We start from the raw sequence: 25473 nt of genomic DNA on the forward strand, positions 1-25473 counted from the left end.
CCTCTCTCCCTTTCTCCCTCTCTCCCTCTCTCCCTCTCTCCCCCTTGTCCTCTCTCCTGTTACCGCTCTGTCTCTATCTTTCTCCAGGACCTACTATGTATTCCTGGCTGGCCTACACTCACATCTGTTACAGATCTGTCTGCCTCTTCCTCCTGAGTGCAGGGGAACTATTTCCTTTTTTATTTTCTGCCTGATTGTGTTACTCATAGGGAATATGATTTCTCTAGCTATTCTTGTATAACTGACTTTTGCATTTCTACCAATTTTTGATTGTTAACAGTTTGATAATATAGTCCTAAATGTTTACAATTATGTCTTCTGTATTGAAGCTACATTAACATAAAATATCCCTTCTTTGTCTCAAACCTTTTTAAAAAAATAGGTTATTTATTCTTTTTTCCTATTTGCTCTTTTATCTACATTTCAAATGTTACCTCCTTTCCCAGTTTCCCCTCTGCAAACCCCTTATTCCATCCCCCCTTACCCTGCTTTTATGAGGGTGTTTCCCCACTCATCTATCCACCCCTGCCCACTTCATCTCCCTAGCATTCCTCTACACTGGGGCATCAAGCCTTCACAGGACCAAGGGCCTCCCCTCCAATTGATGCCAGATAAGGCCCCTTCAGCTCCTTCAGTCCTTCCACTAACTCCTCCATTGGGGTCCCTGTACTCAGTACCATAGTTGACTTCAAGCATTCACATCTATTGGTCAGGATCTGGCAGACCCTCTCAGGAAATAGCTGTATCAGGCTCCTGTCAGCAAGCACTTCTTGGCATCAGCACTAGTGTCTGGGTTTGGTGTCTGAGTGTGAGATAGATCCCCTTCAGTCTCTGCTCCACTCTTTCTCCCTATATTTCCTTTAGACAGGAGCAATTCTAGGTTAAAATTTTGGAGATGGGTGGGTGGTCCCATCCCTCAACCGGGGGGCTATGCCTAACCTCTGGATATGGTCTCGACAGGTTTTCCTCCCCTTTTTGGGTATTTCAGCTAATGTCATCCCCGTGGGGTCCTAAGAGACTCTTGCTTTCCCGGCATCTGGGACTTTTCTGGTTGCTACTTCCAGTTACCCCCCCCCCATTGTTACATACCTCTGTTCAATTTCCTGACCCTCTGTATATCTCCATCTCTTCCCATGCCTGATTCTTACCCTCTTCCCCCTCCCTCTTGTCTTCCTCCCAAGTCCCTCCTACCCTCTACATCCCTTGATTATTTTGTTCCCCCTTCTAAGTAGGACTGAAGCACCCACTCTTTGTTCTTCCTTTCTCTTGTACTTCATGTGGTCCTTGAGTTATATTGTGGGTATTCCATGCTCTTTGCCTAATACCCATTTATCAATGAGTGCATACCACGTATGGTCTTTTGTGACTGAGTTACCTCACTCAGGATGGTATTTTCTTGTTCTATCCATTTGCCTGTGAATTTCATGAAGTCATTGTTTTTAATAGCTGAGTAGTATTCTTTTGTGTAAATGTACTACATTTTCTATATCCATTCGTCTGTTGAGGGACATCTGGGTTGTTTCTAGTTTCTGGCTATTACAAATATGGCTGCTATGAACATAGTGGAGCATGTGTCCTTATAACATGTTAGAGCATCTCCTGGGTATATGCCCAGGAGTGGTATAGCTTATTTATTCTTATTTTATGTGGGTTGGGGCTCCCCCTCCCTTTTGTATGTCTGTGTAAGGGTGTCTTATACAGTAGTTAGAGACAGTTTTGAGCCACCATGTAGATGCTGGAAATTGAACCTTGGTCCTCTGGAAGAACAGTCAGTGCTCTTAATTGCTGAGCCATGTTTTCAGCCCTTTGTCTTAAAATTTATTGATTTGAAGTGTTTTGTTTTGTCTGACAAGGCTATCAACATTCAGCAGTTCGTGGTGCCACAGACCTTTAATTCCAGCACAGCACTGGGAGGCAGGAGGATCTCTGATTGAGGCCAGCTAAGACTACATAGAAGAACCTTGTCTGAAGAAACTTAAGAGTTTGCTAGGTGTGGTGGCAATACACCTTTGATCCCAGCACTCGGGACAGAACAGGCAGATCTCTGATTTTTAGTGCTATGAAAAGCAAAACCCATAAATACATACATACATACATACATACATACATACATACATACAAACACACATACACATATACATATATATACATGCGTACTAAAAAAAATATATATATAGAGAGAGAGACATCCCTGTTCTCTTTTTGGTACTATTTGTGTCTAATAGCAATTTTCATTCCTTACTTTCAGCATGTCTTTGTATTGAAAGTTGGGCTGTTTTAGACAAATACTTGAATCATGCTTTGAATATATTTAAAAATATATTCTTCAGTCACTATTTTTATTGTTAATAGAGAATAAAATAATTTATATTTGTAATTTCTAGTTCTGGAAGGTCTTCTCCCACTTTGTGCTTTATTTCTCGGGTATTTTATGGCAGTCTTGTTCATTTCCTATATTTCTCTCTTCTGTGTTTGATTGATTTTGCATAGAACATTTAAATTTCCTTCTTCTTTTATGTATGTTCCATTTCTATTTTCTTTATAGTTGCCATGAGCATTACATTGAACATTCTAACGATACAACACACTATTTAGAACATAGACTAACTTACCCTCAGAAGCTCAGGACAATTGCTTTTTGACTGCTCTTTCTCATCCATTTTTGTTGTCAATATTCAGATTATATCTTCATGTTTAATGTGTTCCAAAGCACAAATTAACTAAACAGCTCCTTTAAATGTAATAGTCCTTACATTTTTTAGGGCAAATTTATAAGGTCATAAACCAAAATAAAAACCTGTAATACAGGCTAAACATCTCTTATCAGAAGATATGAATTTCTCTATAATCCAAAAACTTGGAGCCCTGAAATGAACTCACCTGCAGGAAATTCCACACTTGACTGTATGTGATAGGTTACAATCAGAATGCTGGTATGTTAAATATGTAGACATTTCCCTTTTGTTCATGTGTATAAGGTATTTATTGAAACATAAATGAATTTTGTGTTATGTGTATACACAGACACATATACTTACATGCTACTAATACCACCATCTTACTGTAATTCTTTCAGCATGAAAATACCTTTTCCCAACTTAAAACTTTTGATCACCAGTCTAGTCTGTCCATTCCTCTCTGAAAACCATCATAACTCTATTTCTTGAAAGATTTCTCTACACAGATTGTCTTCACTTTCTTATCTTGGAGTAACTCTTAAGTTGTCTTTAATCCATCCTTAACACTCCATTTAAACTGTTCTATTAAATTGCTGACAGTTTCCCTCTTGTCACAGCTAACGATCACTTCTCCTATTCTCCAACCTTTTCTTAGTACTTTCTACAATCCAGCTCACTTTTGCTGTCATTCTTCCGCTCTTGGTTTCTGCTAATGTGTTGTTGTTATATTTAGCTTTGTATTTCACCAGTTTTTCTGAATTTTCCTTTGTCTTGCCTATAATTTGGCAATGACTTTGCTCTTGTTTTAGTTTTTAATTACTAAGATCAATCTTGTTTATCCCTTTGACTTTAACCATTGGCTGTATAATGAAGTGGCCCCAATCTGTATGAGGATCTTTCCTAGATATGGTATGCAGCATTTTAGTTTGGGAGTCTTCCTCCTGGAGATAAGTTCTTCCTCTAACACTATCTCTCTAGTTGCTCCCAGTGCTTCAGGAGATGCCTGGGGAAATTCTAACTTCTTGGAGACCATTGTTTGAATAGTCAGATAAGCACACTTCTCTACAGTGTACTCATTTCTTCCTGTCAGCCAGTAACATCACAAGTTGAAGTTGTGTTCTGTGAGCAGTGAGTTTCAATTTTTTATCTTTCTCATGTTAGGTCAGTCATTTTACTAGGTGGGTAGTAGGACCTTATTTCAGTATTAAAAGCCCTCACAGTATGCAGTGTTGAACATCACCTTATTTGCTTTTTTCATTTTTCACTTGTTTGATTACATTTGTATTTTGTCTATTTCTTACTGAATTATAAGAGTTATTTGTATATTTTGACCATTAGTTTTTTTATTAGATAATTTTCCAGTATTTGCTTCTAATTTGTGTTTTTTATTCTGTATTATCTCTTACAGAGAAGTGTTTAATGTTAATGAAATATATCTAAACAGTTTTTCATTCATGAATCATGTTTTAGTAGTATATCTAAAAACAATTATTGTTGATATTAGGGTCACTTTGGTGTCATGTAAAAGTTGCAGTGTTGTACAGTTATCTGTTAAAAAGACATTGTAAAATAAAGAATAATAATTTTACTATTCACTCAAATAGTGCCATTTTGATGATCTTTTAACCTTTATCTTATAGATTATCTGAAATTTTCTTTTATTAAAGAGGCTCCCTCTCCCTCGGTTTGATTTAGTGGAACAGTTTCACTCTATAGCTGAGACTGCCTTCCGCACCCTGTGTAATGAACTTAATCACATGAATGAATTTTAATCACATGGAGTTTTACCAAGTGTTTCAAAGCCTTTGTTTGCTAACTATCACTTGGCAGTTTTGAATCTGTTCCTATGGACTGATTTACCCCATGAAACTGGATCAGTTTTCTGCTTCTATGCTTGTAATTTTTCACTGACTACCATATAGTATTGTTCATGAGGACAGAAGCCCTTTTCTTGTGGTGGTTATGTTCCAAGAACTCCATTTAAGCTCACAATTAAGAGATTACCTTGAATCTCAGATAAGACTTGAACTTTGAACTTCCTTTTAAAAGATTTATTTTAATGTGTATGTGTGAGTGCCTACATGCCTGGTTCTTGTTGAGGCCAGAAGAGAGTATTGGATTCCCCTGGAGCTGGAGTTATGGGCAGTTTTGAGCTTCCTTATGTGGTTACTGGGAACTGAATCAGGTCCTCTGCAAGGTCAGTAAGTGTCGTTAACCATGGAGCTATTTCTTCAACTCCCTGGTCTTTGGACTTTTAAAGATTTGTGGAATGAGTATGGGGAAATTTGAGGTTTAGATTTCTGCAGTTTACATTATGAGATGGCCGTTAGCCTGTGGAGGTGGTGGTCCCATTCATTGCTTGGCCTGGGGTTCCATCCTGAGTTAACCAGAGGCACTGGGAACCAAGATCAACCTCTCCTAAGCTGCTTTTGTTGCAGTGTAAAACACATCAGTCACAAGACAGTGGGGAGAAATGGCACTTTTCTTCTAATTCATTAACCATTTAAATCCCACATATTTTTCTTAACAGCATTTTCTTTCCATGAGAATCATTAGGAGCTTCTGCCCAGGATAATTCCTAATTGTTGAAGTTAGCAGTGGCTGTTCATTAATGTTGCATATTTGAGCTGTCAACTAGTTCTGATAGAATAACTCTAACTGTTGAAGTTAATTTTAAGTCAATAAGATGGTTAAATAAATCACTATATAGCAATTAGAAGAGGTTTGACAGAATAATGCTCTATCATAGTAGGTATTGCTGTCATTTTAGTCTTGCTTTGTTTGGTCAAATGTGAAAATTAAATTCATTTATTATTTTTAAGTGTTTACTTTTACTTTATGTATATGTTTTGTCAGCACTGTATGTATGTGCTGTGTGTGTGTGCCACACACACACACACACTACAGAGGCTAGAAGACAGTAGCAGATCCCCTTGAACTAGGGTTGCAGACAGCTGTGAACCACATATGGGTTCTGGGAATGGAATCCAGGTCCTCTACAAGAACATCCAGTGCTATCTTTCCTGGCCCAAATTCATCTTATTCACTAAGATTTAAGTTTCTACTCTAAGTGTAATAACTTTTGGTGATTTGATCTAAATATTGTACTTTGTACAAATTATATTTCTCTTAATTTTGTGACATTACTAACACTGGGAAAACACCAATCTAAAATATAGTCTTAAAAGGCTGCCTAATGCCGTCAAATTGTCACTCTGGCAACAAGAAAGGACAGTAAATACTTTGGATTTCAAAATTGACTTAAGTATCTAACCATTACTTGCATTGAAAATGAAATATGGAGTCAGACAGGACTCCCCTTTGTTGCAGGATTTTTGATCACATTGTGAATTCCAAGATTTTGTCATTTACTGAAAAAAACTATTTCTAGTTGTGGTGTGGCTCAGCCCTTAGCACACCTTTAATCCCAGACAATGAAGGTAAAGTTTGTAGAAGGAAGTGCCCATGTTTGAAAGTGATGTCTAATTGAATGGCAAAGTGATGAATCAGAGAAATATTTGACAGAGTAGGATATGCCCAACTCCCAGAGGAAGGGAAAGGGAAGAGAGGTAACACAAGAGGGGACAGTGCAGAGGGAGGGGGAAGGAGACAGTTTTACTTGGGGAGTTTTACAGAGACGGGGTTGAAGAGAGAACAAGCTAGAGAATGAGAAGGAGCCAGAAGATTAGAACAGATTGCCATAGTTAGTTTGAGGCCAAGTAGAACAGTTCATTCAGAGACTGAGAGAGAATCCAGGTTAAATCAGTCAGCTTGGAGGGGAATTTGAGCCAGAACAGCCGAGTTGAAACAGCCAGCCAGAGCTCAGAAAGAACTAGGAAGGGATGAGCATATTCATTCAGCAGCGAGTCTCAGAGGCTAAAGTATTCTGGGCCTACATAAGATTGTGTGGAGGCTAGAAGCTTCCAGAACTAAACCAAGGCTAGCAGACCGGGATGACTGTTGCTACAGGAGAATAAAAGTTAGTTTTATACCCCTTTCTTCTAATTATGATACTGTTAGTAAATTAGTTAAATTTAATTAAATTAAAGTCTAAACATTGTGTGCCTTATTTATCAAATGAACAACTGATCTCTGAGATATTTGGATTATATAAGCTAAATACAATTTTAAGTGAGTTTTTTTTTTTTTTGTTTGTTTTTTTTAAAACTAAGCCATTGCACTTAGGCAAATATAAAATGAACATAGACCACAGATTGTATTCCATTTCTTAGTAATGAGAGAACCAGACCACAAAGCCTTTGCTAACTTTGGTAATTTTAGGCAATATTAACATAAAATTCTTGAGTTAGAAAAGAAATGAGTTAATGGTCACCAAAGCTGTAGACTTTTAGTTATCTTTCCATATTTTAAATTTTTTTTTTTTTTGCTTCTCTATTTGATAAAAAGCAATAAGTTAGAATGTATAATGTAGGGGCTCAGTGGTTAATAGCTGGCTTCTCTTCCAGAGGACCCAGGCTCAATTCTCAGCATCCTCATGGCAGCTCACAGTTGTCTATAATAATTCTAGTTCCAGAGGAATCTGGTACCCTCAAACAGTCAGATGTGCAGGCAAAAACCAGTCAGTGCCCGTGGATGGGTGGATGGACGGATGGACAGATGAACAGACAGACAACCTGACTTTGTCTTGACTTTTTGTGGGAGTGATTTGAAGTAAATTCTCTTAAGTCAGAGTTTATTAATATCACCACTATTAATTACTAAGTCATTCTTCACTGTGGGGAGCTGTCCAGTGTCACTGTCGGAGGCTTGGTAGCAACCCTGCATTCTACCCACACAGTAGACTCCTGCCTGTTAGCTATAGAGGCAGATTTGCTAATTATTTCTGGGGGTGAAAGACAAAAGAAAAATCATATTAAGAAACATTTCCTTGGGTAATACTGAGTAGCCATTGTCCCTTTACAGCATTGAAAGAATATGCATATCCAAGCTTAAAAAGCCTTTCTGACACATAAAGCACTCTGTATAGTGCCTGGTAACTAATAGATAATACAGCCGATACTGATAACTGTTACTGTTTTTGTTGTTAATAGCACCTTCAGACTGTTTGAAAATCATTATTTAACAGAATATACTTGTGATTCTGATTTGTTAAAATTAGATTTTGCATATTAAACCACAAATTTACATTTCTCATATTGCCTGCAGTTTTTTTAGATAACATTGAACAAGAAATCAACATGCTCCACCAACTTTGTTGTCTATAATTCACTAAATACTGTTGGTTTACTTAAGAGTCATAGCTACTAACAAGCATTCTTTCCAATCTTAACCACACATCACACTACAGAAAATGATATGTAGGCAGCAGTGCAACTAGGACAAGGTGAAAGAATTGGAGAAGCCAGGCTTGGAGGGGCAGGCCTTTAATCCCAGCACTGGATTAAAGCACTGCAGAGGGAGGCCATTGAGCTCTGTGAGTTGAGTCTGGCCTGGTTACATAGCAAGTAACCAGGAGCGGGGGGAATTAAAGGGGCAGGCTGTGGATGTATCTCAGTGGGTAGAATGCTTGCAAGCAAAAAGCTACAGGTTTGGGCCAGAGTTGACTCTGTAGGTAAAGATAGTGACATGTCAGTTTAATTCCCAATCCCACATGGTAGGAGTACCAACTCCTACAAGTTGTCTTGACCCCCATACATGCACCATTGCATGTGAGTAGATTACACTCATAATCTTAACAACCAGGAGGCAGGGCTATATCAGAAATTCACAGTACAATAAGAATCTGGACATAGAAATACAATTCAGTCATTCAGCTCTTCCCCACAACATGAAAGGTCAATTCCAACCACTAAATTAAACAAGTAAGCCAGCCTGGTGTAAGGCACACAACTTTAATCCAGGTGTATTTTTGACTGAGGCCAGTCTGGTCTAATGGGTTCTACAACAGCCAGGTCTATATAGAGACCCTGTCTCAAAAAAAAGGAAAAGAAAAAGAAAGGAAGGAAGGAGGGAGGGAGGGAGGGAGGGAGGGAACAAAGCAAAGAGAGAAAGGGGGGGAGGGGAGGGGAGGTCAGTCATAGATGCTTGAGTCTTTAACTCCAGCATGGGGACAGGCAGACCCACAGGAGCCCTCTCTCTGGCTAACGGTCCAAAGTCTAGGTGAAGCATCAAGCTTCTGGTCCCATGAAAGCCTTGTCAATGAATGAGAGCAAGATACACAGACACCTGACATTTAACCACAGCCTCATTTGTAGACACAGTACATTAACCACAAAAAAAATTAATGTTCAACAGTGGGGGATATTGTGCTATATAGCCTAGGGACAGAGTTGGGAGCTCATATCAACCCAGTCTGATGGCTCAGTACCTGATGCCCCTCTTTAGATGATTCAGGATGGTAACTGCATCCTTCAGTGGTCTGGGGTGTTTAATATTGTCACAAAAACTTGGTTTTTTTCCTGCTAGAGTTTATTGTCTACTTGTCCATATATTCCTGGATCAATGTGCTAATAAGCTCATACGTGGCATTTTATGAGTATAAATACATGACTTAACAGTGTCGGTCACAGTAATACTGGGTGCTGGCTGACTCAACTAGACAGTCTCATCAGTACAAGTCAATTTTTAAACTATTTTAGATTTACATGTCTAAGTGTTTCACCTACATGTATTTCTATGCACTACACGCATGCCTCGTGCACCCCGTTAAGTAGTTCTGGATGACTGTGAGCCACCATGTAAATGTGGGGAATCAAACCCAGGTACTCTATAAAAGCATCAAGTGCTCTCAACTGCTAAGCCATCTCTTTAGCCCCACAAAAACTGCTACTGTCTAAAATACTGGGTTTGTCTAGAAAGATGAGAGGTACACCCACATGTTAAAGGAGCTACAGGGAACCAGGTCTGGTGCTATACGCCTATACTCAGCACTCAGAAGATCAAAGGAGAAGAACCAGGAGTTCAAGTTTGTTCCTAACAGTCACAGGATTTTAATCATCCAGGTAGGACAGATGGTCCCACTTTTTACCATAAAAATCAAAAACCACCAGGCTAGAAGAATGCCCTTTTGTACCCGCCCAACCAGAACCCACTCCCACGACTTCTGTCAATGTGTCTCACATTCCCTATGTCAAACACTCTCACTTTTTTGCACTCCAGCGTCAAGTCAACTTTCTCTTCTCACTCACAAGAACAGCAGTCTAAAGGCATGTGTTATGCATACTCTGACCAGACACATCCCAGTGTCCACAAGAGAGCTTAAATCTGCATCTCATTAGATAGGTGTCTAACAAGTCCCAACACATTGTAGAGATAGCATGACACATATTCTCCAGAGCAAATAGCATAAAACAAGACTTGTTCTTGGTGCCCAGTAGTCCTCTCCACATCTACAAACACAATATGAGGCTGAGAAATGGCCTCAAAGTCTAGACCACTATGATGATTACAGCTTGGGATAAAGCGTATCTTTGACTGTTGGGATTTCTGCTTGACAACGTTATATGCCAGTTCCCTCAGGATAGGCATGGAGATATAGTTCTCATGGAAATTAAACTTGGTGAGGTGTGTACAGCATCTCAGAGCAGGTAGGATGGCACTGAGTTGAGAGTCCATCATTTGACAGCCCTCCAAATCCAGGGACGTTAGGGTAGACACAGATTTTAGTAACAGAACTCGAAGGGGCTCTGGGCTCAAATGGGTCAGTTTGACCCATTTCAAATTCAGATGTTTTAGCTGACTTGTGCACTGGAACTCAGATATATGGAACCAGTCTGATTTTGTGAGATTACAATCAATCACAGACAGGGTCTCTAAGGGTGTCTTCAGTCACCAGAATAGCTCATCCAGATGACCCTCTAGGAAGAAGACAGCATCCAGATGCAGGACCTGGAGGCATTTCAGTTTGAGGAACTGAGAGGTGAACTGGGTAATAACCTGCTGCTTCTCTACCGGGGTCATAGAGAAGGCTCCAGAGGTGAGAGAGGATGAGGCAGCGCGGTTTCCTCATGCGGCCCAGGTAAGGGGCAAAGTTAAGCAGGCTGACGGGATTACTGATGCAGTACATGCGCAGTTCCTGGACAGAGTCCAGATCCAAAATCTCCAAAAGTTTTCTGTGGGAAGACATGGGCATAGCCCAGATCTGCAGCTTGCAACAGCACAACCTCACCAAACCACTCCTGTTATCCACCCACTGAACCAGGAAGGACTCTGTGGAATCTAGTGGGCTTTCCTTGAGGACCAGGTCTACCAGCACCTTCACTGGTTGTTTCACCTCTATTCCCGAATGACCCACCACTGCTGGATTCTCCCTGCAGCCAGCAGTCCCAAACACAGACAACCTGTTCCACAGCTTCAAAGGCATAACCTGTAAATCCAGCACTTTCAGCTTTTACCTGTGGGGAACTTTCTGGAAAAGCAAGGCATCAAGCCCATACAGGATAATCTCTTAAGATTCTCCTGTAGGCAGTCTTCCTACTGATCATGGTCCCCAGAGGAAGACAGGGGAAGGGCCACGCCTGCACCATCGCCTTTATGATCCCAATGTATCTATTTCTGCAGGCCTTTTTGAAGAGTGATGGGAAGAAAAGTGAGGGTATGTCATCCAGAGCAGAGACAGCCAAGTCCTGGTTCTTCAGGAGGCTGTTCTCTGCCAGCTCCTGGAGTGTGAGTGGGGTCTTGCAGCTCATCCTGATGGATATTCAGGAAGAGGATTCTAGAGATGGACAGAAGCAAGATGTCTCCGGGCCACCCTGGAGTCCTCTGGCCCCTCTGTCGCCCCAGCTGGCCTCAAAGTCACAAGAGACCTGGCAGGACCTGACAGGAAGTCGCCGCTCTCGTGGCCGCCGAAGCTTTAACCCTGCAGTTTTAAGTATTGATATAGGTTGACTCTGTATGAATTAATCTTCATTTTATTTAGAAATCAAATAAAATAATTGAATTTCTTAATTATTGAAATTATTATAACAGTATTATAACTGAAATATTACATTTATAATATCATATAACCAGCTCACTAAAGTAAGTCCATTATGAAGATATTTGGCTGAATAGTAGTATTTAAATATTGCCTGATTTTTTTTTTTTTTTTTTTTTTAAAGACACATATTAGCTGGGCACATGTGCCAGGAGATAATCTTTTTTTGACAGCCCAGTACAAGCTACTTGATCAATGAGATAAATCTTACTTGTACATAAAAATTAGAGAAATTATTTTCATGCTTATACAAAATGAGTTTACTTGGTAATATAAGTAAATTATCATAAATAAATGCAAGTATTAAAACTTTTAAACATTGATAACATTCATAAACTCATACAAACTGTGGTTGCCCGGACAAGACTTGTTTGCACAAGATCAGACCAGTCAACATTCCAGCATGGAAGATAGAGGGGCTCACAGGCACCCATCCATGTGCACAGAGCTACCAACAGTCAATGATCTCTCCTAGATCAGGGAGAGTTTGTTTTCTTTAAGGTTGTAGCCCCTGGTGAATTGACTGTGCTCCACTGGATAGGCAGCACTAATTGGACTTAGTGGGTTATTTTTTACCTTGGTTATTTTATTTGTTTACATTTCAAATGTTGTCCCCCTTCCCGATTTTTCCTCTGCAAGCTTCTTATCCCCTCCCCTCCCCCTTGCCTTTATGAGGGTGCTCCCTCTACTCACCCACCCACTCCTACTTCACCACCCTAGTATCCCCCTATCACACAGGACCAAGGGCCTCCCTTCCCATTGATGCCAGATAAGGCAATCCTCTGCTACATATGTAGCTGGGGCCATGGGTCACTCCATGTGTACTCTTTGATTGGTGGTTTAGTCCCTGGGAACTCTGGGAGTTCCTGTTAGTTGATATTGTTGTCCTTCCTATGGGGTTGCAATACTTTTCAGCTCCTTCAGTCCTTTCTCTAACTCTTTCCTTGGAGTCCCTGTGCTCAATATGATAGTTGGCTGAGAGACTCCACATCTATATTGGTCAGTTATGCCAGGCTCCTGTCAGCAAGTGCTTCTTGGCATCAGCCATAGTGTCTGGGTTTGTTGTCTGCAGATGGGATGGATCCCTAGGTGGGGAAGTCTCTGGATGGCCTTTCCTTCAGTCTCTGCATTTTCTTTAGACAGAAACAATTCTGGGATAAAATTTTGGAGATGGGTGGCGAGCCCCATCCCTCAACCGAGGGCTGAGCCTATCCACTGGATATTGTCTCTATAGGTTCTATCTCCCCTGTGTTAGATTTTTGGCTAATGTCATCCCTGTTGGGTCCTGGGAACCTCTTGCTTCCCTGGCATCTGGAATTTCCTCTTGGCTAGTCCCAGTTCCCCATCCCCCACTACTACACACCTCCTTTCAATTTCCTGACCTTCTGAGCTTCTTCCCTGTCTCCTCCCATATCTGATCCTGCCCCCCTTTTATCCTCTCCCTCCTCTCACCATCTCAGATCCCTCCCTCCCTCTACTTCCCATGAGTATTTCATTCCTCCTTCTAAAGTAGAATTGAAGCATCCACACTTTGGTCTTCCTTCTTCTTGAGCTTCACATAGTCTGTGAGTTGTATCGTGGGTATTCCAAGCTTTTGGGCTAATATCCACTTATCAGTGAGTACATACCATATGTGTTCTTTTGTGACTGGGTTACCTCACTCAGAATGGTATTTTCTAGTTCTGTCCATTTGCCTGTGAATTCCATGGAGTTATTGTTTTTAATAGCTAAGTAGTATTCCATGGTGTAAATGTGCCACATTTTCTGTATCCATTCCTCAGCTGAGGGACATCTGGGTTATTTCTAGCTTCTGGCTATTATAAATAAGGCTGCTATAAACATAGTGGAACATAGTCCTTGTTATGTGTTGGAGCATCTTTTGGGTATATGCCCAGGAATGTTATAGCTGAGTCCTCAGGTAGAACTATTTCCAATTTTCTGAGGAACTGCCAAACTGTTTCCAGAGTGGTTGTACCAACTTGCAGTCCGACCAGCAATGGAGGAGTGTTCCTTTCTTCACATCCTCAGCAGCATCTGCTGTCACCTGAGTGTTTGATCTTAGCCATTCTGACTAATGTAAGGTGGAGTCTCAGGGTAGTTTGATTTGCATTTCCCTGATAACTTTTAACATGAAGGCATGTTGTATTTTGTCACATGCTTTTTCGGCATCTAATGAGATGATCATGTGGTTATTTTCTTTGAGTTTGTTTATGAAGTGGATTACATTGATGGATTTCCATATATTGAACCACCCCTGCATCCCTGGGATGAAGCCTGCTTGATCATGATGAATGATGGTTTTGATGTGTTCTTGGATTTGGTTTGGGAGAATTTTATTGAGTATTTTTGCATTGATATTCATAAGGGAAATTGGTCTGAAGTTCTCTTTCTTTGTTGGGTCTTTGTGTGGTTTAAGTATCAGTGTAATTGTGGCTTCATAGAATGAATTAGGTAGTGTTCCTTCTGTTTCTATTTTGTGGAATAGATTGAAGAGTATTGGTATTAGTTATGGAACTGTTTAGATGGTTTATCTGATCCTTATTTTACTTTGGTCCATGGTATCTGTCTAGAAAGTCATCCTTTTCATCTACATTTTCCAGTTGTGTTGAGTGTAGGCTTTTGTAAATCTGGTGGTTTTTAGTTTTTTGTTTTTTTTTTTTTTCAGTTTCTGTTGTTATGTTTCCCTTTTCATTTCTAATTTTGTTAATTAGTATACTGTCTGTGTGCCCTCTGGTTAGTCTGGCTTAGGGTTTTTGTATCTTGTAGATTTTCTCAAAGAACCAGCTCCTGGTTTTGTTGATTCTTTGTATAGTTCTCTTTGTTTCTACTTGGTTGATTTTAGCTCTGAGTTTGATAGTTTCCTGCAGTCTACTCCTCTTGGGTGTATTTGCTTTTTGTTCTAGAACTTTTGGGTGTGCCGTTAAGATGCTAGTGTATGCTCTCTCCAGTTTCTTTTTGGATCCACTCAAAGCTATGAGTTCCTCTTAGCACTGCTTTCATTATGTCCCATAAGTTTGGGTATGTTGTGCCTTCATTTTCATTAAATTCTAAAAAGTCTTTAATTTCTTAATTTCTTCCTGACCAAGTTATCATTGAGTAGAGAGTTGTTCAGCTTTCATGTGTATGTGGGTTTTCTGTTGTTTTTGTTGTTATTGAAGATCAGCCTTAGTCTGTGGTCATCTGATAGGATGCATGGGATTATTTCAATCTTCTTGTATTAGTTGAAGCCTGTTTTGTTTCTGATTATATGGTCAAATTTGGACAAGGAGGTATATTCTTTGTTTTTAAGATGAAATGTTCTATAGACAATCTGTTAAATCTGTTTGGTTCATAAGTTCTGTTAGTTTTCCTGTATCTCTGTTTATTTTCTGTTTCCATGATTTGCATTTGTAAGAGTCAGGTGTTGAAGTCTTCCACTATTATTGTGTGAGGTTCCAACGTTCAAAGCTTTGAGTGTTGGTAGTGTTTCTTTTACAAATGTGGATGCCCTTGCATTTGGTGGATAGATGTTCAGAATTGAGAGTTCATCTTGGTAGGTTTTTTCTTTGAGTATGAAGTGTCCTTCCTTATCTTTTTTGATAACTTTTGGTTGAAAGTCAATTTTATTCAGTATTAGAATGGCTTGTCCAGCTTGTTTCTTGGGACCATTTGCTTGGGAATTTTTTTCCAGCCTTTTACTCTGAGGTAGTGTTTGTTTTTGTCACTGAGGTGAATTTCCTGTATGCAGCAAAATTCTGGGTCCTGTTCATGTATTCAGTATATTAGTCTGTGTCTTTTTATTGGGAAATTGAGCCCATTGATGCTAACAGAGATTAAGGACCAATGACTGTTGCTTCCTGTTATTTTTGTTGTTAGAGGTGGAATTATGTTTGTGTGGCTATCTTCTTTTGGGTTTGTTGTGAGAAGATTAATTCTTGCTTTTTCTTGGGTATAGCTTCCTCCTCGTGGTGGTTTCCATCTATTATCCTTTGTAGGGCTGAATTTGTGAAAAGACGTTGTTTCAATTTGGTTTTGTCATGGAATATCTTGGTTTTCCATTTATGGTGATTGATAGTTTTGTTGGGTATAGTAGTCTGAGCTGGCATTTATGCTCTCTTAGGGTTTGTATGACATCTGCCCAAGATCTCCTGGCTTTTAGAGTCTCTTTTGAGAACTCTGGTGTAATTCTGATAGGTCTGTCTTTATATGTTTCTTGACTTTTTTCCCTTACCGCTTTTAATATTCTTTCTTTGTTCTGTGCATTTGGTGTTTTGATTATTATGTGATGGGAGGAATTTCTTTTCTTGTTTATTTGGTGTTCTGTAGGCTTCTTATATGTTTATGGTCATTTCTTTAGGTTAGAGAAGTCTTCTTCTATAATTTTGTTGAGTATGTTTATTAGCCCTTTGAGTTGGGAATCTTCACTCTTCTATACCTATTACTCTTAGGTTTCATCTTTTCATTGTGTCCTGGATTTCCTGGATGTTTTGGGTTAGAAGCTTTTTGCATTTTGTATTTTCTTTGACTGTTGTGTTGATGTTTTCTGTAGTATATTCTACACCTGTGATTCTCTCTTGTACTCTGTTGGTGATGCTTTCATCTATGACTCCTGATGTCTTTCCTAGGTTTTCTATCTCCAGGGTTTCCCTTTGGGATTTCTTTATTGTTTCCATTTCCATTTTTAGATCCTGGATGATTTTGTTCATTTCCTTCACCTGTTTGGTTGTGTTTTCCTGTATTTCTTTAAGGGATTTATGTGTTACTTCTTTAATGGCTTTTGCCTGTTTACCCATGTTCTTCCGTATTTCTTTAAGAGAGTTATCTCTTTCTTAAAGTCCTTTATCATCATCATGAGATGGGATCTTAGATCGGAATCTTGCTTTTCAAGTGTGTTGGGTTATTGAGGGCTTGCTGTGGTGAGAGAGCTGGGTTCTGATGGTGCCAAGTAGCATTGGTTTCTGTTGCCTATGTTCTTATACTTTTCCCTTGCCATCTGGTTATCTCTGGGGTTAGCTGTTTTTGCTGTCTCTGACGGGAGCCTGTCCCCACCTTGAGCCTGTGATCCTGATTGTGTCAGAACTCCTGTGGTGCCTGCTGTCTCTGTGATCCTGTGATCCTGTATATGTCAGAAGTTTGGGTATGGGTGGAGTGGACAGAGATCCAGAGCCCAGAGTCTGCTCCTGGGCTCCAGTGCATGCCGGAAGGAACGTGTACCTCTGGTTAAGAGGGGGTACCTACATTTCCTGGGTCCTGGGGTGGGGCATTTAGGTCAGGTATTGGGGGGTGGGTGAGTGGGGTTCTCACCTGTGACTCTGGATCTGTCAGAAGTCCTAGAGGACAGGCTGCCTCTGGGTGTGGGTTGGTTGGGGAGGGCGGAGTACAGGCTCTGTTCCTGGGGTGGTGCAAGTCAGAAGGACCGTGTGCCTTTGGCTGAGCAGGGGTACCTGTGTCCCCTAGGGGTTGTCCCCAGTTAGGCCAGGTATTGGGGGTAGTCCTGGATCTGGGAAGGTCTGGGGTACAGGCTGCCTTTTGAGTGTTGTGGCTTATATTTTAAAAAAGAAAAGAAAAAGACTATGATGTTTGGAGGACATAAAGGGTGGATCTGGGAGGAGTTAGGGATAAGAGTTGGGAGTGTTACATGAAAGAGTAAAATAGATTGTATACATGTATAAAATTCTCAAATGCATAGTAAAATACTAATGGACTTTTTAAAAATCAAGCTCTGGAGGACCTGAATCTTGACCTAAGATTGATCTCTGACTTTCACATACATTTTCACACACAAGAACATGCACACATTCAGACACATGTGTATAGACCTACTCCCAGTTGTAAAACTGCCTGGAAACTAGGAAACTAGTTCTTTCATAATTTTAGAAAGTGGTAGGCTGGCTCAGTTCTTTCTATCAGTGACAATCATTAGAAGTACTTTAGGATAGTTGTTAGCCCGGCATATTTTTTATTAAATTAGAATGTATGTACTATAGTTATAATTTTCCTCTTCACCCATGTCTCCCATTCCACAAATTCATGGTCTCTTTTTAATTATTTTTATTTTTTGGTGTGTGTGTGTGTGTGTACAACTGCTGGGTCTATTTAGTTAGCATTGCTCATATTCTATGTTTTTAGGACTCACAACTTGGTATTGTCTAGCCATTTAGGGTCTCATCCCTGGAAAAGACTAGTTCTCATTCTATCAGAAGTCATTAATTACCAGTGGTTCTTCATCTAGGCTTGAGACCATGTGGAATTTCCTCCATCCGTGTTGAGAGTTAAATGACTCTAGTCTTTCTCCCTCTTTTGGATATTTCTGTGCCTTTGATGTCAGGATCAAGAAACCGTCATTGTTTTGTTCTTTTTCTTTTCCTCCTCTTTCTCCTCCTCCTCTTCCTCCTCCTCCTCCTCCTCCTTCTCCTCCTCTTCCTTCTCTTCCTCTTCCTCCTCTTCCTCCTCTTCTTCCTCTTCCTCCTCTTCCTCCTCTTCCTCCTCTTCCTCCTTCTCCTCCACTTCCTCCTCCTCTTCCTCGTATGTGTATATGTTGCAAGTGCAGATGTATGCATGCCAAGATGCATGCATATGTAGAGGTCACAGACACTTTTTTAGCAGTCAGTTATTTTTCTACTATGAGATCCAGGGATCTGGGAAATTTTTATTTCTCTATGGTATTCTTGTATAACAAAAATCAGCTTAATGGCATTTGGCCTGATTACTGATTTTTCAGGACTAGGGATCAAGCCTAGGACCTCACACATGCAAAACAAGTGCTCTATCCTTGAGCTACACTCCTGGAAAACTCTGAATTTATTTTTGTGTATTCAAAAATGTTTTATCTAATTGAACTTTTTCACTATTCAAGATTAAAGTTATTATTCTGCTTAGTTATGCTATACAGTTGATTTTTGTTGTTCTTGCTTGAATAATGTAGAGAGAAGAAAATCACAAACTGCATGTGTCTGAGGTACTCTCATTAAAGCTCCATTTTTAGCCACACAAAATAGTAGTATAGTAAGAAAGTATCACGTGCAAAAATCTCAGAGCTCATTTCTTACAAAAAAGGAGTCTCTTGCAATTTCTTGTCCTTCTCCTAAACTTGCTGCATGTATTTGAATACAGCGGCTCTGTTGCTGTTGTATCTTCACCATGGAGATGACAGTGTGTTTAGACGGTAGCAGGTGGAGCCTGAGGTGGCTCCCATGTTTGATTAAACTTAATCTAAGGGCCTTGACAAAGACATGATGAAATCTGGGAATTTGATTGTAATTTATTGAAATAGCCTTTTTTACATTAAAAAAAAAAAAGCCATCTTTGGGATCGTAATCCCAATCATAGCATGCTTTGATTCAGCTATGGAGTCTTTACAACTGAAGAATGTAACATGCAAAATAAATCTTTTAGAAAGAGTGCTTTGGTTACATGTTTAAGGCAGCATTGGCCCAGAAACTTTCTAGAACTTCAATCTGAATTTAGTGAAGTGCATAGTACCATGCAGTATAAAGTAGCATGCACTAGTGGTACAGTGCCCTCAATGTTTGCATATAAGGTGAGTTTGGATACTACTTTGTAAAGAAGCTTGGTGTCAAAGTCTAGTATTTCAGAAAATGAATACGTGTAATCCAGGTAATATGATTCAGTGGCTTTAGTCTGTGTCAGGAAATTCCATTCCCCTTTGCGTGTTTGACACAGAGCTGATCTTAGCACAGACAAGATAAGGGAAAGCTCTGCTTTTTATTTTCTCTAGATTAATTTTTGCTATATTGTGGGCTGGAGAGAGTTCTGTGGTTAAGAGTTCTACCTTCTTTTCCAGAGGATCCAAGTTCAAGTCCCAGCACCCACGTGACAGTTCACAAGCACCTCCATAACTCTAATCCCAGGGGACACAACATCATCTGCTGGGCTCTGTGGGCACCAAGCACAAAGGGTGCACAGACATACATGCTGAGAGAACACCCATACTCACACAAGCAAACAAATATTTAAAGAGAGATTAGCTTTTATTTTTATTTATGTATTTGCCGTATGTGCAGCTGCCTTTAGAGGCCAAAGACGGCATCAAGTCTCACGTGCTTGTGAGCCTCCCTGTGTATCTGCTGGAAACCACGTGTGGGCCTTCAGAGCAACAAGTAATTCTAATAACTGAGCCAACTCTAGCCCCAAGCTCTAGTTTTCATGAGAGCTTTATGTGAAATGCCATTATTCTCTGTTGATAAGAGGATTATTTGCTTCATTTTTATGTTCTACACGTGGAAAATTAAATATATAGGAAACTCATCTGATAACATTTTGATGCAATCAGTGGTCATTGGTTTATTATTTAAACTAATATTATAGGCTTTTAAAGGTTCAGTATCAAGTTAATCTTGGTTATATAGAGAAAAAAGCTTCTATCTAAAACAACCAAGGCATGCTCCTTCACTTACCATCTGTAAGTCAGCGTTAAACTTTGTGGCAGGTTCAAACTTTGCCACAAAATACAAAAATCTTTGCATAGAACAACAGTTCTCAACCTGTGGCTCACAGTCTCTTGAGGGTCCAATGATCCTTTTACAAGGGTTCCCTAAGACCTTGGAAAATGTAGATATTTACATTACAATTCATAACTAGCAAAATTACAGTTATGAAGTAGCAACAAAAGTAATTTCATGGTTGGGAGTCAGCACAGCATGAACTGTATTAAAGGGTCCTAGCTTCAGGAAGGCCGAGAGCCACTGACATAGAACCTTACTAAATGGCATAAAGAAATGATGTATTGGGGTTGGGCAGATGGCTCAGCAGTTAAGAGCACCTGTTCTTGCAGAGAGGAATTGAGTTTGCTTCCAGCTCCCACATGATGTCCTCATCTGTAACCCTGGTTCCAAAGGAACTGATCCTCTTCTAACCTTTGCAGGCACCAGGGACAAATGAGGGGTATGTATAAACATGAGCTCAAAACACTTGTACACATAAAATTAAAAAAAAAAAATTAAAGTGATGTAAGTAATTCTTGCAATTAAAAATATTATGTGTTTTAAAACCAGTAGAAATCAGGAAGAGCTTTCTAACAGATTTCTGGGAATAAGAACAATATAAAGAGATATTTAATTTCTTAACTTGTATGTGTTTAGTGTATGTATTGGTGTACATGTCATGGTGAGAGGACAGGTTGCAAGAGTCAGTTCTCCTATTTTGAGGGTTTTAGTGTCTCAGGTCATCAGGTTCACTGGCAAGCATCTTACCTCCTGAGCCATCTTGTTTACCTCAGAAATAATTTTAAATAAATTTTTCTTTAGTTTTTGAAGAACTGAATTTTTCCAGTTTATGATATTAGTGTGTCTTAAATTGGTAGTAGACTAAATTATACTGAAGTTTAACAACAACTCCCTATTAATGAGTGTGTTGCTTTTCTGATCTTTTCGGCGAGTGTTTGACTGTACTTTTTGGTTTTCCTTCATTACAAATGTCTTTGTACTGTTAAAAATCATAGTAATATTTCAGAAATGGCTGTATAATAAAAATGTTTTTATAAATGTGTTTGTTTTAACATTTTGTCTGGGCATTAATTGTGAGCCAGCAGAAAGTCCCTTTGTATGCTTAGAGCACTCAGCTATATTTATGTTTCTGTGTGTTTTAGGTTTTTCTTATGTGTGTGCACAATGGGATGTTTGGAGGGGGGCTTTAAGTATTAAAAGTTTTGTTTTTCAAGGTAAAAAGTTAATTACTGGAAACTAGTTTCCTTCTTAAAATTTAAGTGGATTATATGTTATGAGATGTATAAAATGTCTTTACAAGGTCACCCTCTCCATGGATCATTCTAAGAGGTTGTATATCACTGGTTATGACCAGCAGTTAGTCCAGTGTTCTTTGTGAATGCTGACTACCTCTTCTGGGCTGCTTCACTGTAAACCATTCTATGATAGGCACCACAGAATACCATTTAGGATTCTTGGTGGCCCTCTAGTGGGAGAGTGAAGAAAATATTATATTGAAAATGGGCATGTATAATATAGTTAAAAGATAGTTTAAAAGGGCATCTAAGTTATATTTGAATAACAAAAAAATACTTCAATAATCTTGGAAGTAGAAAGAATGTGGATTGACTAGTATTACCATGTGAGAGGCTTAACTTTATAGTTAGAATTTTTAAAGACTGCTTTCCCAAAATGTTGGAATAGTAAACAATATATAGTATTGACAAGAGACTATATACAGACTACACGTACATGAGTTACATTTTCACTGATGTGTTCTTATAAATTCAGAACTTATTATTTAAAGTGTTGTGGTAAAATAAATTCAGATAAAATGTTAAGTTTTCAATCAGAGCAGGCTACTTTTTAGAGGTGAATGGTCCTGTACATTTTGGTTAGAGCAGGCCAGAGAGAGCCTGAAACGAAAATGGAAAGTAAGTCTTTTCTCTCAGCAGACAGCTATAATACTTAAAACTAAAATAAAGTTCCATTTTATTTTATTTTCCCAAATGGTTTTATTTCTGCCCTTGCTTTGGAAGCTCGCTCTTTACATGGGCCTTGGTAGAGGCATGGGGCAGTAGCAGCAGCAGCTCTAAGTCACGCTGGGGTGTTTGGTCCTTCCAGGCCCCGAGAGCTGTTCCTGACCACCCTGCTGTGACTGGCACAGCGCATGGAGTAATGTAGTTGGACATAGAGCTTGGGAAGCACAGAATGCCCAGTAAATTGTTCTGACAGCATCAGCCTCTACTGTGTATCAAATGACCCAAACTGTTTTTAATGGTCTCATCTTTGGTGATGTACCATGCACTGCTCCTGCATCTAATAGGCTTGAGTTCCTGCCCTGATTTACCTCAATGATGGACTGTGATGTGGAGGTGTAAAACAAAGAAACTCCTCCTATACCAACGTCGGTTTGGGTCATTTTTATCATAGCAACTAAGAGCAGACTAGACAGACAGACACCAGGAGGAAGTTAGCTGTGTAAGTACTTCACAATCATTGTACAGAAAGTTTTCTGGAGTATATTCTTAATAAGAAAAATACTTTAAAAGTTATATTTATATTTCAGCTATGGCCATGGTGCTTGGTTATGGTTATAATTGGATTAATGGGTATTTTATACATATAAGATTATAGTATGGAATTTGCGGTAAATATGTGATTTTCATAAAATACCATCCATGGCAATGGAGAGCTGGCTCGTAAAGCACCTGCTGTGCAAGCAGAAGGACCTGAGATCAGATCCCAGCACTCAGTGAAAAACTGGGTGCTGCCCGTGCAATCTCAGGGGCTGGAGGGGTGGAGACAAGGATCAGTGGCCCTTGCTGCCAGCCAGCCTAGCTCCAGGTACAGTCAGAGCCCTGTGGCAAGAGAATAAGATGGAGAGTGACAGAACAGGAGACCTGATGCTCTCTCTTGGCCTTTGTGCAAGTGTACGCGCGCGCGCGCGCGCACGCGCACACACACACACACACACACACACACACACTCACAAAGAGCTACCATTCATGTAGCTCAGTGTCTCCTTCCTTGTTTTCATCATATCCTTAAATAATCTGATGACCTTTCGTTTTTTTTTTTTTTCCCAATTAGAGGCCATTAGGTGGAATAGTTTCCTATCTCATATAATTGCCTGTATTACTCCTCTCTCTTTGGCAGGAAAACAAAAACCTTACAAGTATAGATTTGAACAGTCTAGCTGCTTGACTTCGTTCAGCTCACTCATGCTTAAGGCTGTGTTTACAAATAACTAAATACTAATGTAACAGCAACTTTATGGTTTATATATATTTATTTACACTTATATATACAATATATAAAATATATTAAAAAAATATATGTATATAATAAATGTACCTCCTCTACTCTCTAGTACAACCAGGCTTTACTTCATTGAAAGTCTGTTGTAGTTCCAACCATAATATATAAAGAAGAGGTAGAAAAAGGAGAGGGATGTGGTTTCAAAACTAGTAGGTGTCTGCTTATATTTCATTGATTACGTCTGTCTTAACATGAACTCTATTAGCAAGAAAGAGCTGGAAGCCTGGTGGCTTTCGATAGATAGCCTGTGTATTAGAGAGAAGCACGGAGAGCAGGTGGTAGTGTTGAGTGAAGCAGCGTGTGATTCTCATATAGTAATTCTGATGAAGCCGTTAATGTCAGAAGTGCTGTCACTAATAATTCATTTGTCCATTTAGCTGAAATACAGGATAAATTCAAACTGAAGCATTCTTCAAAACCACTATATTTATCACACAGAGGGATTGCTTTCTAATGCTGTTTCTGTTCAGATGTATGTGGACCTTGGCCATATTCACTTCCTCTTACTCTCTGCTGAACTCTGCCCCGTTTCTATTTTGTGTCTGTATGTGGTAGGCGTGTGTTTTCACAGGCAAGTGGATAGAATTGGAAACCACTGCATTAAGTGTAATAAGCCAGACACAGAATGATAAGTTTTGGATGCTTTTTCTTCACATTTGGACCCTAGATTGATTGTATGTATTTCTTTCTCTTGCCTTAGTATGCTCAAGACGTCGTAAGTACGCTCAAGCAGTCTATTGATTAAGAGAGGAGAGAGTAGAACCTTTGTTTTCAGATTTTTAGAGAAAATGCTTCTAAATTTTTTTCATTTAGGCTATAGGTTTGTCATATGGCTAGTGAAATATTCTTTATTTCTAGTTTCTTTGGGGGCTTTTTTGTTTGTGACATGGTTTCTCTGTCTGCCCTGGCTACCTTGGAATTCATTCTGTAGATCAGGCTGGTTTTGATCTCAGTGATCCGCCTGCCCCTGCCTCCCAAGTGCTGGGATTAAAGACGTGCTGCTCAGGTCTTTAGGGCTTTTATTATAAAAGAATATTAATCTTTTGTCAGGTACCTTTCTTAGATCTTTTGTTGTAATTATAATTTCTGTCATTGAGTCTCTCTGTGTGCCAGATTTTCATTACCAATCTTCTCTGTGTTGAACCATCCTAGCATTCTTGTAATAAAGACAACTCAGTTAAGGCGGGGTGTGGGGTTGGGGGAGTGAGGGAGATAGACAGACAGACACAGAGAAAGAATGTGAGTTAATGTGCTGTTGAATTCAGTCTGTAAGTAGTTTACCAAAAAACTATGCTCCTGTACACCAGAGATAGTGGGATAGTTGTAATTTTTGTTGTTGTTACACTTAGCCAATTTTGATATTAAGGCAATGCTGACTTCATGAGTTTTGTATCCTTCCTGTTCTGCTTTATGTTGTATCATGGGAGACTTATATGTTAGTTCATTTTTAAATGTCTGATAGAATTTCGCAGGCTTTTAGAAGCTCTACTGATTAGGTTGGAGGGGTAGCCCAGTAAGTACTTGCTCTGTGAGCATGTGACCCGAGTTCAGATCCCCAGGGCACTGCTTTGTGTCTTAGTTACGGCTGTGTTGCTGTGATAGGACACTATAATCAAGGCAAGAGTTTATTTTGGGCTTACATTTTCAGAGGTTGAGTTGGTGACCATCATGGTGGGAAGCAGGGCAGGGCAGGGGGGCGGGTGGGCAGGCAGGCATCATTCTGGAACAGTAGCTTAGAGCTTATATCATGATCCACAAGCACAAGAGGCACAGGGAAACAAAACAAAACAACACTGAGAATGGCAGTAGCTTTTGAAACCTCAAAACCCACCCCTAGTGACACACCTCCTCCAGCAGGCCATACCTTCTAATACTTCCTAAACAGTTCCACCAACTGGGAATTGAGGGTACATAATTGATCCTAGGTGCTCCTCAGCCAGGCAGTCTAACTTCAGCTTCAGTAAAGAGAAGGTAGAGAAGGAATCTTGATCATCAGCTTCTGGCCTCCACACAGTTGTACAACTTATGCTTTCTCCTCCCTCTCCCCTCTCCCCTCTCCCTCTCCTCCCTCTCCTCCCTCTCCTCCCTCTCCCTCTCCCTCTCCCTCTCCTCCCTC

The 25473-nt window shown here is 39.7% G+C and overlaps 1 protein-coding gene and 1 pseudogene across 16 annotated transcripts in view; one reads left to right on the forward strand and one right to left on the reverse strand.

Annotated features, from left to right (window-relative positions):
* Dlg1 (discs large MAGUK scaffold protein 1) overlaps positions 1-25473 on the forward strand; it is a 202381-nt gene that overhangs the window by 39170 nt on the left and 137738 nt on the right. The gene's annotated exons all lie outside the window — the stretch shown is intronic.
* Positions 9897-11326, reverse strand: LOC110329966 (annotated as a pseudogene).

This window comes from Mus pahari, chromosome 12 (genome assembly GCF_900095145.1).
Source record: "Mus pahari chromosome 12, PAHARI_EIJ_v1.1, whole genome shotgun sequence".
NCBI lineage: Eukaryota > Metazoa > Chordata > Mammalia > Rodentia > Muridae > Mus > Mus pahari.